We start from the raw sequence: 16,430 nt of genomic DNA, 5'->3' as shown, positions 1-16,430 counted from the left end.
TGTTGTATAGTCTGAAGTCAGGGAGTCTGATTCCTCCAGCTCCATTTTTTTCCCTCAAGACTCCTTTGGCTATTCAGGGTCTTTTGTGTCTTCATATAAGTTTTAAGAGTTTTTGTTCTAGTTCTGTAAGCAATGCCATTGGTAATTTGATAGGGGTTGCATTGAATCTGTAGATTGCTTTGGGTAGTATAGTCATTTTTCCAATATTGATTCTTCCAATCCAAGAACATGGTATATCTCTCCATCTGTTGGTATCATCTTTAATTTCTCATCAATGTCTTATAGTTTTCTGCATACAGGTCTTTTGTCTCCCGAGGTAGGTTAATTCCTAGGTATTTATTCTTTTTGTTGCAGTGGTAAGTGGGAGTTTTTCCTTAATTTCTCTTTCAGATTTTTCATCATTAGTGTAGAGGAATGCAAGAGATTTCTGTGCATTAATTTTGTATCCTGCAACTTTACTGAATTCATTGATTAGCTCTAGTAGTTTTCTAGTGGCATCTTTAGGATTCTTTATGTATAGTATCAGGTCATCTGGAAACAGTGACAGTTTTATGTCTTCTTTTCCAATTTGTATTCCTTTTATTTCTTTTTCTTCCCTGATTGCCGTGGCTAGGACTTCCAAAAGTATGTTGAATAATAGTGGTGAGAGGGGACATCCTTGTCTTCCTGATCTTAGAGGAAATTTTCAGTTTTTCACCATTGAGAATGATGTTTGCTGTGGGTTTGTCATATATGGCCTTTATTATGTTGAAGTAGGTTCCCTCTATGCCTATTTCTGGAGAGTTTTTATCATAAATGGGTATTGAACTTTGTCAGTAGCTTGTTCTGCATGTATTGAGATCATATGGTTTTTATTCTTTGATTTGTTCACATGGTGTATCACACTGATTGATTTGCATATATTGAAGAATCCTTGCATCCCTGGGATAAATCCCACTTGATCATGGTGTATGATCCTTTTAATGTGTTGTTGGATTCTGTTTGCTAGTATTTTGTTGAGGATTTTTGCATCTATATTCATCAGTGATATTGGTCTGTAATTTTCCTTTTTTGTAGTATCTTTGTCTGGTTTTGGTATCAGGGTGATGGTGACCTCATAGAATGAGTTTGGGAGTGTTCCTTCCTCTGCAATTTTTCGGAAGAGTGAGAAGGATGGGTGTTAGCTTTTTTGTAAATGTTTGATAGAATTCACCTGTGAAGCCATCTCGTCCTGGGCTTTTGTTTCTTGGAAGATTTTTAATCACAGTTTCAATTTCATTACTTTCGATTTGTCTGTTCATATTTTCTATTGTTTTCTGGTTCAGTCTTGGAAAGTTATATATACCTTTCTAAGAATTTGTCCATTTCTTCCAGGTTGTCCATTTTATTGGCGTAGAATTGTTTGTCATAGTCTCTTAGGATGCTTTGTATTTCTGCGGTGTCTCTTGTAACTTCTCCGTTTTCATTTCTAATTTTATTGATTTGGGTCCTCTTCCTCTTTTTCTTGATGAGTCTGGCTAATGGTTTATCAATTTTGTTTATCTTCTCAAAGAACAAGCTTTTAGTTTTATTCATCTTTGCTGTTGCTTTCTTTGTTTCTATTTCATTTTTTTCTTGTCTGATCTTTATGATTTCTTTCCTTCTGCTAACTTTGGGTTTTGTTGGTTCTTCTTCCTCTAGTCCCTTTAGGTGTAAGTTTAGATTGTTTATTTGAGATTTTTCTTATTTTTTGAGATACACTTCTATTGCTATAAACTTCCCTCTTAGAACTGCTTTTGCTGCATCCCATATGTTTTGGATCATCATATTTTCATTGTCATTTGTCTCTAGGTATTTTTTGATTTCCTCTTTGATTTCTTCAGTGATCTGTTGGTTATTTAATAATGTATTATTTAGCCTCCATGTGTTTGTGTTTTTTATGTTTTTTTCCCTGTAATTGATTTCTAATCTCATAGTGTTGTGGTCAGAAAAGCTGCTTGATATGATTTCAGTCTTTAAGTTTACTGAGGCTTCATTTGTGACCCAAGATGTGATCTATCCTGGAGAATGTTCCGTGCGCATTTGAGAAGAAAGTTATACTGCTGTTTTTGGATGGAATGTCCTATAAATATCAATGAAATCTGTTTGGTCTATTTTGTCATTTAAAGCTTCTTTTTCCTTACTTATTTTCATTTTGGATGATCTGTCCATTATTGTAAGTGAGGGGTTAAAGTCCCACACTATTATTGTGTTACTGTAGATTGCCTCTTTTATAGCTGTTAGCAGTTGTCTTATGTATTGAGGTGCTCCTGTGTTGGGTGCATATATGTTTATAATTGTTATATCTTCTTCTTGGATTGATCCCTTGATCAATATGTAGTGTCCTTCCTTGTCTCTTATAATTTTCTTTATTTTAAAGTGTATTATATCTGATATGAGTATTGCTACTTCATCTTTCTTTTGATTTCCATTTGCATGGAATATCTTTTTCCATCCCCTCACTTTCAGTCTGTATGTGTCCCTAGGTCTGAAGTGGGTCTCTTGCAGACAGTATATATACGGGTCTTGTTTTTGTATCCATTCAGCCAGTCTGTGTCTTTTGGTTGGAGCATTTAATCCATTGACGTTTAAGGTAATTATTGGTATGTATTTTCTATGACCATTTCCTTAATTGTTTTGGGTTTGTTATTGTAGGTCCTTTTCTTCTCTTGTGTTTTCCACTTAGAGAAGTTCCTTTAGCATTTGTTGTAAAGCTGGTTTGGTGGCGCTGAATTCTGTTAGCTTTTGCTTGTCTGTAAAGCTTTTGGTTTCTCCATTGAATGTAAATGAGATCCTTGCCGGGTAATCTTGGCTGTAGTTTCTTCCCTTTCATCACTTTAGATATGTCATGCCACTCCTTTCTGGCTTGTAGAGTTTCTGCTGAGAAATCAGCTGTTAACCTTATGGATGTTTTGTTGTATGTTGTCTTTTTTCCCTTGCTGCTTTCAGTAAGTTTTCTTTGTACTTAATTTCTGCCAATCTGATTACTATGTGTCTTAGTGTGTTTCTTCTTGGGTTTATCCTGTATGGGACTCTCTACGCTTCCTGGACCTGGGTGGCTATTTCCTTTCCTAATTTAGGGAAGTTTTCCACTATTATCTCTTCAAATATTTTGTCTGGTCCTTTCTCTCTCTCTTCTCCTTCTGGGACCCCTATAATGCGAATGTTGTTTTGTTTAATGTTGTCCCAGAGTTTTCTTAGGCTGTCTTCATTTCTTTTCATTCTTTTTTCTTTATTCTGTTCCACAGCAGTGAATTCCACCATTCTGTCTTCCAGGTCACTTATCCATTCTTTTGCCTCAGTTATTCTGCTATTGATTCCTTCTAGTGTAGTTTTCATTCCAGTTATTGTATTGTTCATCTCTGTTTGTTCTTTAATTCTTCTACGTCTTTGTGAAACATTTCTTGCATCTTCTCAATATTTGCCTCCATTCTTTTTCCGAGGTCCTGGATCATCTTTACTGTCATTATCCTGCATTCTTCTTCTGGAAGGTTGCCTATCTCCAGTTAATTTAGTTGCTTTTCTGTGGCTTTTCCTGGTTCCTTCATCTGGTACATAGCCCTCTGCCTGTTCATCTTGTCTGTCTTTCTGTGAATGTGGTTTTTGTTCCACTAGCTGCAGGATTGTAGTTCTTCTTGCTTTTGCTGTCTGCCCTCTGGTGGATGTGGCTATCTGATAGGCTTGTGCAAGTTTCCTGATGGGAGGGACTGGTGGTGGGTAGAGCTGGCTGTTGCTCTGGTGGGCAGAGCTCAGTAAAACTTTAATCCACTTGTCTGCTGATAGGTGTGGCTGGATTCCCTTCCTGTTGGTTGTTTGGCCTGAGGCGACACAACACTGGAGCCTACCTGAGTTCTTTGGTGGAGTTAATGGCGGCCTCTGTGAGGGCTCACACCAAGGAGCATTTCCCAGAACTTCTGCTGCCAGTGTCATTGTCTTCACTGTGAGACACAGACACCCCCGCCTCTGCAGTAGACCCTCTAACACTAGCAGGTGGTAGGTCTGGTTCAGTCTCCTGTGGGGTCACTGCTTCTTCCTCTGGGTCCAAGTGCACACGCTACTTTGTGTGTGCCCTCCAATAGTGGAGTCTCTGTTTTCCCCAGTCCTTTCGAAGTCCTGCAGTCAAATCCTGCTAGCCTTCAATGTCTGATTCTCTAGGAATTCCTCCTCCTGTTGCCGGACCCCCAGGTTGGGAAGCCTGATGTGGGACTCAGCATCTTCACTCCAGTGGGTAGACTTCTGTGGTATAAGTGTTCTCCAGTTTGTGAGTCAACCACCCAACAGTTCTCGGATTTGATTTTATTGTGATTGCTCCCCTCCTACCTTGTCATTGTGGCTTCTTCTTTGTCTTTGGATGTGGGGTATCTTTTTTGGTGAGTTCCAGTGTCTTCCTGTTGATGATTGTTCAGCAGTTAGTTGTGATTCTGGTGCTCTCACAAGAGGGAGTGAAAGTATGTCCTTCTACTCCTCCATCTGGAACCAATCTCGGGAGCACGGAGTGTTTATTGCTGGACCACCAGAGAAGTCCCTTAATTTGCTTTTTTATAAGGTGTAATCTTAGATACCAATTTGACATTAAGTTATTGAAAATTAGCTACAAGATACTGGTTTTCATTTCATTTTCTACTCTTGATTTCTATTGTATATGCAAAAAAGGTATAAATACATTTCAAGGGAATAAATTTGTGAAATAGTGGACACAGTAAATAAAGTACTCATTTTCTAATCATAAATATTAATGTAACACATTGTACCATGCTTTAAAATATATTTGTCAGTAGTAATAATCACCTTTCCTCAAATATTTGCATATATACAGTATTTTATTCTAGCCTTGTGTAGTACTTATAGCATATATAATTTCAATTTTCCTGTTATAAAAAGTCACTTTTCCTTAGGAACTGTCATGTACCAAAGGTTGTGCAGCTACTTTAGTGACATTGTCTGGAGTTAGGACCCACATTTTCTCACTTCACTTGTTATAGAACTTCTCAGTCAAATAATGCTTTGAAATTGCAAGCAAGTTATGAAGAAAAAGTAACTGGAAATTGCACAAAATGCTAAAGTAGAAGGAACGTTTCAGTAATGTTTCAAGTTCATGCTTTCTATCTTTCAGGATTTTAATTTTCTGACTAATTTTAAAAGTGGCCATTAGTTTTTTGTTGTGTGTAATAACTTTTTTCCTTATCACAATGATGTTTATTTTGGAAAAAATAAAATGAAAATAATTTTTAAAAATTTTCCACAGTTTATTAATTTCAGTAACATGAATATACAGTGCCATTTTGTATCTGTGGACACCATACCTACAAAATTTAAAAAATAATACTAGAATTATATATTTTCTGCCCACAACATTATATTGTGAACAATGTTCACAATGTTATAAAATGTTCAACGTTTTTAATGGTATGGTATTTTACCATATAGAGAGGTCATGCCTATATGGCTATAGTCTTTTCCCTCTACGTTTTCACTGTTTTGGGTGCATTGGGATGAACATCCATGTATGTGTATATTTTATTGTCATTGTCTTATTACTTCCTTAGAATGAATTCTTGAAAGTAGAATGGTTTTTTCAAGGGAGGCTGAAAGGTTTGTGTTTGAAAAAATTTTTTAATGTTGGCCAAGTTGTTTAAAGCCTTATTTCTTAAGTATAGTTTGGGGCTATTCATTTGCAACAATAATAATAAATGTTCCTTGGGGCTTTCGCTCTCCCTCTTCATTTTACATTTTATCCCTAGGTGAGCACATTGTTTTTCACAAGATTCCCCAAAGTGTATTTTTTGCTCTAAGGTCTGATTGTTATATCTAGCTTCCTTTTTGACATTTCCAGCATATGATCTCTGACTATCTCAAGTTTATTATATCCAAAATTGAATTCTTAAGTTCCCCTCTTTTATTTATTTATTTTAAAGTATTTTATTATTTACTTATTTATTTAATTTTTGGCTGTGTTGGGTCTTAGTTGCGGCACATGGGATCTTTGTTGCGGCATGTGGGCTTCTCTCTAGTTGTGGTACGCGGGCTTCTCTCTAGTTGTGGTGTGTGGGTTTTCTCTGTCTAGTTGTGGTATGCAGGCTCCAGAGCATATGGGCTCTGTAGTTGTGGCACGTGGGCTCAGTAGTTGTGGTGTGTGGGCTCAGTAGTTGTGGTGTGCGGGCTTAGTCGTGCTGTGGTGTGTGGGATCTTAGTTCCCTGACTGGGGATTGAACTTGAGTCCCCTGCATTGAAAGGTGGATTCTTTACCACAGGACCACTGGGGAAGTTGTGTCCCCCGCCACCCCCTCCCGCCTTTTTCTTTTTTTTTTTTTCTTTTTTTTTTTTTTTTTTTGCTGTACACAGGCCTCTCACTGTTGTGGCCTCTCCCATTGCGGAGCACAGGCTCCGGATGCGCAGGCTCAGTGGCCATGGCTCACGGGCCCAGCCGCTCCGCAGCATGTGGGATCTTCCCAGACCGGGGCACGAACCCGTGTCCCCTGTATTGGCAGGCAGACTCTCAACCACTGCGCCAACCAGAGAAGCCCCCCTCCCGCCTTTTAAAGAGGTAATGAATCATTAAAGATTTTCTCTTGATAGATACCTGTTTATCTATTTAAAAGGTTCAGTTGTTGATTGTACGTAGTTTTATTAGAAAATGTATTTTAGTAACTTTTGAAAGTAATTAATAAATAATTGATTTACCAGCATCACCAAAATGGGGTGTTCTTATGAATTCAAAAATTGGTGTTAATAAGGGCCAAGTTTAAAAAGTAAAGGTTCACCTTCTGTTTAAAGTCTATGCTCTTAAAGTATTTATTTACTTAAGCAACAGAGTTCTTTAAAACAGTAAATAAAATTGATTTTAAAAGACTGAACATCTGCAATCAGTGTTAGTGTGGTCTGAGTGTGAGTGCCAGATTCTATGATATCTCTTAAATTAAGACAGTAGAGCCCAAACTGGGAATTTTTCAAAATTTCTTTAAAAAATTTGTTATTGAGGTATAGTTGTTTTACAATATTATGTGATTTTCAGGTGTGCAACGTAGTGATTCACAGTTTTTAAAGGTTATATTCCATTTATAGTTATTATAGGAAGTCTTTTTGAAAATCTAGTTCCTGCTTGTAATAAAATGACATACTAAAATTTTTTTTCAGTTAACTGAAAGTTCAGCTTAAATTAATTTTTTTTACTGTATTAGCATTGCTTGAATACAGATAGAGGCCTTGGGATTTAGTTAGAAATTCCTTTTTCCCCCTCTAGGATATATATTACTTTCTCTGTTGAAAAAATACCCATCTGTGTTTGCTAAAGATAGGGTTTAGTTCCAAAGGCAGGTTTTAAATGTTGCCAGTTCCAGTAAAACTCACTGTACAGAAAAATCAGTACTCATTTGACCTAAAGAGTTAGTGGTTAGGTTGAATTAATAAAATCTGAATACTGTAATCATTTTAAAGGTGTGTACATACTTTTGGGGGGAGTATTTGTATTCTTTTAAATTGTGGTAAAATATACATAGCATAGTACTTACCATTTTAACCATTTTTAAGTATTCAGTCCAGTGGCATTAAAATAAATTCACATTGCTGAGCAGTGATCACCACAGGCCATCTCCAGAACTTTTTCATCATTCCATACTGAAACTCTGTACCCGTTAAACGTAACTCCCCATTCGTTGTTCTACTCCCTATCCCTCCCCATCTCTGGCAACTCGCATTTTACTTTGTCTTTGAATTTGACTACTCTAGGAATCTCATATAAGGGGAATTACCATAGTATTAGTCTTTCTGCAACTGGCTTATTTCGCTTAGCATAATATTTTCAAAGTTCATTCTTGTTGTAGTTTGTGATAGGATTTCCTTTTTTAAGTCTGAAAAATATTCCATTTTATATATATATATATATATACACACACACACACACCACATTTTGCTTCTTTGTTCATTTGCCAGTGGACATTTGGGTTGTTTCTATCTTTTGACTATTGTGTATAATGCTCTTATGAACATTGGTGTACAAATATGGTATTCAAGTCCTTACTTTCAGTTCTTTTGTGTGTATACCTAGAAGTAGAATTGCTGGATCAAGTAGTAATTCTATATTTAATTTTTTAAGTAACCACTATACTTTTTTCCACAACAGGTGTACCATTTTAGAGTCCCCAAAACAATGCATAGGGGTTCCATTTTTTCCACATGTACCTTAACACAAATTTTCTGTTTTTATTTTTCTTTTTTATTTGTTTCATAAATAGCCATCCAAATGGGTGTGAAGTGGTATCTCGTGGTTTTGATATGCATTTGCCCAATGATTAGTCATGTTGAGCATCTTTTCATGTGCTTATTGCCCATTTGTATATCTTTAGAGAAGTGTCTATTCAAGTCCTTTGCCTATTTTAAAAATTGGCTTGTTTATTTTTTGTTGTGGAGTTTTAAGGGTTCTTTATATATTCTGGCTGTTAATCTCTTATCAGATATGTAATTAATAATTATTTTCACCCATTCTGTGGGATGCTGTTTTACTTTGTTGATAGTGTCCATTGACACTTTTTGACATTTGACCATGTATACATGGATTTATTTCTGGGCTCTCTGTTTTGTTCCATTGGTCTGTTATGTCTGTCTTTATGTCAGTACTATACTGTTTTGATTACTGTAGCTTTGTAGAAAAATTTGAGATTAGGGAGTGTGAGTTTTCCAATTTCTTCCTTTTCAGTATTGTTTTGGCTATTGGTTCTTGATATTCTATATGAGTTTTTGGATGGCTTTTCCTATTTCTGCAAAAATAATCATTGGGATTTTGATAGGGATTGCATTGAATTTGTATTGACAGGTTAAGAAAATTGTCTTTCAGTCTGTAAATGTGGGATGTCTATTGTGTCTGCTTTAATATTTTTATCCATCTTTTTTAGTTTTCAATGTGCAAGTCTTTCACTTCCTTGACTAAAGTTTCCTCCTGAGTATTTTATTCTTTTTGATGCTATTGTAAATGGAATTATTTTACTATTTCAGACCGTTAGTGAATAGAAATGCAGCTGATTTTGTGTGCTGATTTGTATCCTGGTATTTTGATAATTTTATTTATTCTAACAATGTTTTTTTGTGGAATCTTTAGGGGATTCTACATATATGATCATGTCATCTTCAGACAGATAATTATACTTCTTCCTTTCCAGTTTGGATGCTTTTTGTTTGTTTTAGAAGTGGTGAAATCAGTCATTCTTCTCGTGTTCCTGATCTTAGAGGAAAAGCTTTCAGTCTTACACCATTGAGTATGGTGTAAGCTGTGGGGTTTTTCTATTATATATTTTTATTCAGTTGAGGTAGTTTCTTTTCCTAGTTGGATTTTTTATTATAAAAGGGTAGTGTGTTTTGTCAAATCCTTTTTCTGCATCAATTGAGATGGTTATGTGGTTTTTCTCCTTCATTCTCTTAAGGTGGCATATCACATTGATTAATTCTAGTATGTTGAACTATTCTTGCACTCCAGCAATAAATCCCACTTGGTCATGGTGTACAGTCCTTTAGCTATGCCACTGAATTTAGTTTGCTGGTATTTTGTTCAGGATTTTTGCATCATTGTTCATTGGAATATTGATCTGTACTTTTCTTGTACTCTCTTTGGTTTTTTATCTGTACAGAGCTGACCTTAAGAAGTGTTTCTTCCTCTTCTGTTTTTGGGAAGAGTTTGAGAAGGATTGGTGTTAGTTCTTCTTTAAATCTTTGGTAGAACCCACCAGTGAAGCCATCAGGTTGAGTATTTTTCTTTTTCAGGAGATTTTTGATTACTTATTCAATCTTCTTACTAGTTGTAGATCTATTCAGCTTTTTCTCCCTCCCTCCCTCCTGGTATTGGTAGGTTTTGTGTTTCTAGGAATTTGTCCATTTTATCTAGGTTATTCCATTTGTTGGCATACTGTTGTTATAGTACTCTGCTACTATCATATTTATTTCTGGTAAGTAATGTCCCCACTTTCAATTCTGATGTAAGTTATTTCAGTCTTCTCTCTCTCTTAATCCATCTAGCTAAAGGTTTGTCAATTTTTTTAACCTTTTTCAAAACCAACTCTGGTTTTATTGATTTTTTTTACTCTTTTTCTATTCTCTCTCTCTCTGTTCTGCTGTTTATTATTTCTTTCCTTCTGTTAGCTTTGAGTTTTCTCTTGGGGCACACCATCTTAATTACTATAGCTTTATAATAAGCCTGGTAAATGATGGTATGTGAGTCTTTAAGCTTTACCCTTCAAGGTAGCCTTCACTATTCTTATACCTTTGTATTTCCAAATGGATTTTAGAGTAATATTGTCAGTTTCTGCATATAGTAAAAGAAAACCTGCTGGTATTTTGATTAGGATTGTATTGAATCTCTAGATTAATTTGGGGAGAATTGACATCTTTACAAAATTGAAACTCTGAGAATCTGCAAATGTGAATTTGTTATTTAGTATATTTTAAATTTCTCTCAGGATCAAGATTTTTTGTTTGTTTTCTGTGTTTTGTTTTAGGTAAGTGAAATAATAGCATCTTTTTTGTGTGTGCCACTGGGAACTCTTCAGTATGGAAGAAAAAATTGACATTGAAGGAAAGAAAAGAAGAATTGTTGGAGTCAAGATCTTAAAAGGAAGGAAGGCAGAGTATATGAGACAGATGTTGGTGGGTTGATAGTTGTGATGGCAGGAATTTTGAGGAGCTTCTCTTCTGATTGCTTTTTTTTTCCCTGTCAGTAGAATAGGTAGCAAAATTATCAGCTGGAAGTGAGGATTAAGGATGGGTATTGCAGATGTGAGGAGATAGAATATGGTATTAAATAATCAATGAGGAAATTGGGAAATGGAGGATTACTGGGCATTATGAAGGGAATATTTAAGGTTTGAGGTTCATGACCTTTATGAATTTTGTCAGGTTAATTAGCCTAGATAGCATGGTTGTTTATTTTTCAGCTATATTCAGCTACATAGAAGCAGGCCCTCCTCAGGGGTGAGTTTTCTCCCAGGAAATGTGGCGGGAGGAGAGTGGGAGCCAAGGGACTAAGGATATATGAAAACTAAACTGGATAAGGAGGCATGTAAGAAACATAGAGTGGGTGAGGGACAGTGAAAACATGGTAGGCTTATTAATAAATTGTGGGACCTAGTGGGATCAAAAGATTTGTTGGTATTAGGTTATTAGAGTCTGTAAGCTGGAAATACAGGAGGTGGTTAGAGTCCTACATGCCAACTTAATTTCATGCCAGTAAATAATTTACTGTACTGTCAGATTTTTGTTGGTTATTGTATTGATATTAATATTTGTGTGATAAATATATGTATAGGACAGTCCAGATTCCTTTATCTAAGAACTTTGGGGCCAGATATGTTTTGGATTGCTTCCTTTTATCCTTCATTACTCCTTTCAGGAGTTCATCAATTTTTATTTTTCGAAAGACTAACTTTTGGCTTTGTTGATCTCTGTTCATGTTTGTTTTCGATTTCATTACTTTTTGCTCTTTATTTCATCATTTGTACTGTTTTGGAGTTTAGTTTGTTCTTTTTGTTACTCTTTCAGATGGTTGCTTAGAACATTGGTTTTTGGCTTTTCAAGTGTATATGTATTTTAAAGCTAAAATTTTTCCTCTTAAGAATAGTTTCAGCCACATCCTATATATTTTAATAGAAAGTGTTTTAATAGCATTCCATTAAAGTTTTTGTCTAATTTTCACTGTGATTTCCTCTGACCCATGGTCTATTTAGAAGTTCATTGCTTAATTTTCACATATATAAGGATTTTCTAGTTATATTGTTATTAATTCATAGCTCAATTTGAGCTCAGAGAAACATGTCTGTCCTTTGAAATTTGTTAACACTTAGTTTTGGTCCAGTGTGTGGTCACTTTTGGTAAATGTTTTTTATGTACTTAGAAAGAATGTATTTTCTGCATTTGTTAGGTATAATGTTCTGTATGTCAGTTAGGTTGTTAATTGCAAAGTTCAAATCTGTTGCTGTTTCTTCTAGTCTGCTTGTTCCTTGTTTTGGTGTGCTTGTTCCTTTCTCCTTTACTGAGAAAGCTGTGTTAAAATCAACTTACTAGAATTGTGGATTTCACGTAGTTCTTTTCATGTTGGCTTTATACACCATACTCTAGTTTCTTAGTTTGTTTATTTATAAAAAGTATTTTTTAATCTGTAAAATTCAGTACAATATTTTAGCAAACTGGTCTATGGGGGAAAGTCACAAATTACCTTCCAAATGTAATTTGTTGAACATTAGAAGCACGTGTAGACATTTTGAAACATTTGCTTAGTGTCAACAAAGGGAATATGCATCTCTGATGTTTCTGGCAATAAGAAAGATGTTACAGTATTGTAAGCTTTTGAGCTATTATCTGCCATGTGTGTTTGTTTTGAATAAATTTCTAATTGCCTTTCATATTTGGTCCTTGATTTTGCTTAAATTTGTAGAATGCCCCAAACATGTTGAGAAAATGTTAAATTGTGGAGAAGGAAAACAAAGCCAGGGAGAAAGTTATTGCATATGAAGTCATATACTGTGCATTTTACATCCTAACCATGATAATTTACTATGATAAATGGACATTTTCTATGTTTAGTTAAATTTTAAAAAAGAAGTGATTGGGGGTTATCAGTTGATATGTAACATAATTTTTCCTATTTAAAATATTGGAAAACAAGTTCCTGGTTAGGGTTTTGCACAGAATATCTGCTTTTCAGGAAAAGATACCTGACTTAGGTGTTACCAGGTGCATTCAAATTTAGAATTGCTGTGCCTTCCTGGTGAATTGAACTTTTATTGTAATGAGATATCCCACTATATTCTTATCCGTATCTATATCTATTTATCTATCTCATGCATCAAAGTTTTCTATGGTAAAGCATAGCCACACAAGCTTTCTTTTGGTTTGTGTTTTACAAAAGATATCTTTCTCCATGCTTTTATGCTTATTCTTTCTATATCCCCATATGTCAGATATATCCTCTATAATCATCTTATAATTAGGTTTTATTTTTTAAAATCTAATTTGGATTATTAATCCATTTTTCCCCTCTGTTAGCTTGTTAGCTGTACAGGTGGCTCCTCATGTCCATGGGTTTTATACCCGTGGATTCATCCAACTGTAGATTGAAAATATCCAGGAAAAAAAATTCCAGAAAATTCCCAAAAGCAAAGCTTGAATTTACTGCGTGCCAGCAACTATTTACATAACATTTATATTTTATTATGTATTATAAGTAATCTAAGGATGATTTAAAATATATGAGAGGATGTGTGTGGGTTATATGCAAATGCTATGCCATTTTATATAAGGGACTTTTGCATCCTCAGATTTTGGTATCCTCTCAGGGTCCTGGAACCAATCCCCTACAGATACCAAGGAACGACTATATATACTCTTGCTGTCTTTCTAGTGGTTATCTCAGAGATTACCACATGCATCTTTCATGTTTTGAAGTCTAAAGTAAATGAGAACTTTTTCCATTTCGTAATCAATGAAAGTGTTTTAGAACACTTTAACTTCATTTACTACCCTTCCCAATCATGTATTGTTGTGCATTGTAATATTTTAAATTCCACAAAATACTGTCATTATTTTATTTAGTCAGTATTCATTTAGAGTTACATATTTAACCTGTTCATTATATTTCATTTTTTTGGTGCATATCCAAGCTATATCTGGAATCCCTCTTTTCCTTCTACTTGAAGAAGTCTCTTCAATGTTCCCTGGTGACAAATTTTCTGATTCTGTTTGGCTAAAAGTGTCTCTATTTTGCCTTCATTTCTGAAGGGTATTTTTTTTTTTTTTTTTTTTTTTTTTGCCAGATACAGAGTTCTATTTTGGCATTTCCCCTGTTCCGAGCACTCTAAGGATATCATTTTGTTGTCTTTTGGCTTCCATTATTTATTCAAAGAAGCCAGCTATATCTTACTGTTACTCTTAAAGTTAATATACTTTTTAATTTTTCTGGCTGCTTTTAAGGTCTGTTTGGTGGCTGTTTCTGTCTCTTTGTTTCTGTCCCTCCAACCTCCCCCTTTACTTTGATTTGCCTAAGTATGGTTTTCTTTGTATTTGTTTTGCTTGGGAGTTTGTAGATCTTCTTGAATCTGTGGCTTGATGTCATTGATCATTTTTTTAAACTTTAAACTATTAGCTCTTTAAATATCTTTTCTTTCTCATATGTTCTCGCCTTCCTTTCTGGGACCCCAGTTACATGAATTCTGGATCTTTTCTTTATGTTTCATAATATTTTCATACTCTTTTCTGTATTTCCCGTTCTTGTGTCTTTTTGGACTTTAGTGTATTTTCTTCTTTCCTATCTTCTGGGTCATTGGTTCTTTCGTCAGCTGTATCTAACCTATAGTTAAACTCATCCATCAATTTCTCAATTTCTGTTTTTAAAATTGTATTTTTCAATTCTCTGTTTTCCATGTTTTTAGTGTTGTTTGCTAAAATTCTTCACTTCAAAAAATCCTTTTAACACATTAACTTATTTTAAAACTGTTTTCTGGGATTTCCTGGTTTTGCAGTGGTTAAGAAACTGCCTGCCAATGCAGGGGACACAGGTTCGAGCCCTGGTCTGGAAAGATCCCACATGCTGCGGAGCAAATAAGCCACAACTACTGAGCCTGAGTTCTAGAACCCGTGAGCCACAACTACTGAGCCTGTGCGCCTAGAGCCTGTGCTCTACGAGAGAAGCCACCACAATGAGAAGCTCATGCACCACAAAGAGTAGGCTCCACTTGCCACAACTAGAGAAAGCCCACGTGCAGCAACAAAGACTCAGCACAGCCAATAACTAAATAAATAAATAAAGCTATTAAATCTGGTCAGAAGTATGGATCTTTAAAAAAAAAAAACTTTTCTGCTAACACCATTATCTGAATTTATTATGAGTCTATTTCTGGTGCCATTTTAAAGTCTTAGTTTTCAGTCAGATCTTGATGGGTTTTTTAATTTTAGACATTTCATATGAAAAATGATAGGATAATTTGAATTTTGGAGTCTTCTTGCTGATAAGATTTACCTTTGCTAAAACCTTTTGGGAAGATTTTACTGGCATGCAGCTAGGCTAATGATACTAGGTAGCCCAGATTACCTCAGTATAGTCAGATTGAGAAGATTTGAAGCTATACTTCTTTCCTTTTGTGGACTGGTCTATTTCTGGTTTACCTTTTACCTAGGGTATAGTCCTTTAGATTCCCTCCGGCTTCCTAATGTGTTTGCTGGAGCTATTCCTCCTAGCCAGGCTCTGAATTGAATTTTCATGTCCCCACCCAAAGAAGTGTGGAAAGCTCTGCTTAGCTTCTCAGCCTCTCAGCTAGTGTTTTAAGAATCTTCGAATTATTCTAGGGGAAAACGAGTCTAAAGTCTGACCCCACCTGTTTCTTCTAGGTCTCAGCCCTGCAAATTCTCACTGTCTTGAAAGTTCTTCAGTTGTTTTAAACAGATTACTTTTTGTTTTGCTTTTTAGTGGTTCTCAAGGAAAGACTGGTTTGAAGCAACCTACTCCACCATTGTCAAAAGCAAAATGCTCAGATTATGTTCAGAATTTTTCAGATTATACAAGTGCATATACCTTATAGGAGTTAACATATTGTCTCTGTGGTGAAATGTGTGAATATTTACGTGGCCTGCTACAGTGCAAGTTTTCATAATGGGAATTGGATGTGCTGTGATCTATTAGAGAACATGATTTGGAGTAAGCCAACTTCTATTGTTTATATTGCAATCTGTTGAGAAAACAGAAACACTCTACAGCACAGCTGCTTGTTTAATTGATTCCTACCAGTGACTAGCCATCTTTCGGTTCCTCTCATGTTTCCTGCTCGTTCTTGTCATAGGGCTTTTGCACATGCTATTCTGTCTGCTTAGTAAGTATATCTGCATACTCAGGTTTGAGTATGAAGCAGTTCTCAGTGAAGCCTGCCCTGACCATGAATTTAGGCCAGATAAATGAACTTTTGTACAGACTCATTTATATGATGGTTTGACTAATGTGTGTTTTTCCCTACTAGACTCCGGACTGTGAGATCAGAAATTATGCCTTTTTTCCTTGACCATTTTACCATATGTACCTAGTTCAGTGTTTGGAAGTACCTGTTTTGCAAGTAGTTGATCACTGAATAGGTTATCAGTTGTTAATAGATGATCAATTAATATTTGTATAAGTAAAGAAATAACAGAATGAGTAAGGGAAGATATGTAAGAAATGCTGTGCTGATGATAATGATGGTTGTGATAAGAATTGTAAACTCACTGCTTTTGAGCAAAAGCTAGATTTAATTAACACTGGATTTGCATAGTACAGTTGAAGTTTTATAGAGTTACATGTACAATATTAAAAATACTTTAGAAAATTCCCTTGAGAAATTGTTATTGTGTTATAACATTTGTCTCTCATCCCCCATCCCTCTAAATATTTTATTATGTAAGTTTTGAAAGCACTGGGTTTTTGACACAACTGT

The 16,430-nt window shown here is 35.3% G+C and overlaps 1 protein-coding gene across 34 annotated transcripts in view; it reads left to right on the top strand.

Moving 5' to 3' along the window:
- MEF2A (myocyte enhancer factor 2A) overlaps positions 1-16,430 on the top strand; it is a 181,831-nt gene that overhangs the window by 71,433 nt on the left and 93,968 nt on the right. For 7 of the 34 annotated variants that reach the window (XM_067029510.1, XM_067029501.1, XM_067029513.1 and 4 more), the window contains one exon: positions 10,479-10,626. The exons of 24 other annotated variants lie outside the window; for them this stretch is intronic. The gene's annotated coding sequence lies outside the window, so the exon portion shown is untranslated. Of the gene's footprint in view, positions 1-10,478; positions 10,627-15,436; positions 15,665-16,430 lie in introns of all 34 variants that reach the window. 3 more of the 34 variants (XM_067029496.1, XM_067029515.1, XM_067029506.1) reach the window with 1 other exon arrangement.

Source organism: Kogia breviceps, chromosome 3 (genome assembly GCF_026419965.1).
Source record: "Kogia breviceps isolate mKogBre1 chromosome 3, mKogBre1 haplotype 1, whole genome shotgun sequence".
Lineage (NCBI taxonomy): Eukaryota > Metazoa > Chordata > Mammalia > Artiodactyla > Physeteridae > Kogia > Kogia breviceps.
The sequence above is the reverse complement of the archived record's forward strand: the minus strand, read 5'-3'. Positions and strand labels throughout refer to the sequence as shown.